The sequence below is a fragment of the Cibotium barometz genome, chromosome 22, assembly GCF_041138505.1.
Source record: "Cibotium barometz isolate CiBa-2024 chromosome 22, ASM4113850v1, whole genome shotgun sequence".
Classification (NCBI taxonomy): Eukaryota; Viridiplantae; Streptophyta; class Polypodiopsida; order Cyatheales; family Cibotiaceae; genus Cibotium; species Cibotium barometz.
In genome coordinates, this window is record NC_141067.1 from 31589813 (window position 1) to 31591292 (window position 1480).

A 1480-nucleotide genomic window follows, 5' to 3' on the forward strand; every position below is an offset into this window, starting at 1 on the left:
AAGTCGTTTGGATTTTGGGTTGAAAGTTTACCAAGCCCGACTTGATGACCAATTTGACAGTATTCAACCGGGCACATCGGGATGACTCGGTGTGTGTGCTACCTTGGATCTTAGGTGGGCATTGACATTTCAGTAGGCTGCCTTGGATGTCAAGTGAGCCTTGACATTTCAGTAGAGCAGCAAATAGTACCTTCTTCTCCTAAGAATTCCAAGGAAGCTCCTTTACTAGAGCACAACCTCAGCTTTCTCTACCACACAGAGTGGTCGTGGCCAACCAGATCCTAAATGCTACCATGTGGTACATCACTTCTTATTGGGCCTTCCATCATTCCTGTAGTCGAAGGCCATCTATCTGATTTTTTAAATAAATTTTTATATATAGATATGCAGATTTATGTGAACTTGAAGGCTAGCTAAGGTCAAAGTAAAATTTGGCCTTCTAATTGAAGGTTAGGCCGGCCTTCAAATTTCAGGCCGAGGTACATGTACAAAGGCAGATCCATAACCTTCGTTGTTCAGGAGGAGATGGTCGATATGTGGGGGCGAACATACGTTGAAATTTTCCTCTATAACCCCATAAATTATTTGATTAATGGGAGCAACATCACACTAGACAAGCTCAAACAAGAGAGTGTTCCGACTTTGATTAATGGGAAGGACATCACACTAGGCAAAGCTCAAGCAAGAGAGTGTTCCCATGTTGAACTAAGCCCAACAAATAGCACAAATTTTCTGTAATCAATGTACTTGCATGTAGTCTCAAATCATACACACCAAGCTATTTCAACCAAGATCAGATTTTATTTTTATTTTCACTTTAAGCACAATTTCTCCACGCTGGCGCCTTTGGTGGCGCAATTGCAAAAGCATGCAAGCGGGTAGTAGCAATCGGGGTAGTCGCTACTGCAGAGCTCGTAGCAGGTGCAGTTGCTGTCGTCATCAGGATGCCCATCCGCTGCAGTAAAGGAGGGGATCAGTAACGGCATTAGATACACGCAGGGCAAATCATGGCGTAATTAGGCTCAAATGTAACGGCATTAGATACACGCAGGGCAAAGCATGACGTAATTAGCTCAAATGTAATGTTTAATTAGCAAAGACAAACTGCAAAGAGCTTACGAACATGGCATCATCGCGCAGTGAGCGAGCAGCAAAAGCAAGAGACAGGAAGCAAGGGGCTGAGGCGGCGCCATAGGAGAATGAGGCAAGGTAAGGTATTGTGTGTGCTTGTTTATTATCGGCCGTTAAATATCCCTGAGAGCATCCTTACAAGAGCCAACATATACACAGCGCCATCGATAGTGTCAGACTTACGTTTTTAGTTGTGTATTCACGCCATTGTTTTTAGTGTATTGGTTTTTAGTGTACTCCATCTTGGCAGCATTGTGGACTCTACACTAGCATTATTTTGGGTAGGGCATGCACTACCTTCCTTTAAAAAAGAAAGCATAAAATTTTTATATTAAAATACTTAAAAGCA

At 42.7% G+C, this 1480-nt stretch overlaps 1 long non-coding RNA gene across 1 annotated transcript; it reads right to left on the reverse strand.

Moving 5' to 3' along the window:
• Positions 1-619: 619 nt before the first annotated feature.
• On the reverse strand, positions 620-1242 carry LOC147626539 (uncharacterized). Its single transcript, XR_015268666.1, has 2 exons — positions 1124-1242; positions 620-955 (listed from the first exon to the last, which is right to left on the reverse strand). It is a non-coding gene; the product is annotated as an uncharacterized LOC147626539 (long non-coding RNA).
• Positions 1243-1480: the final 238 nt, after the last annotated feature.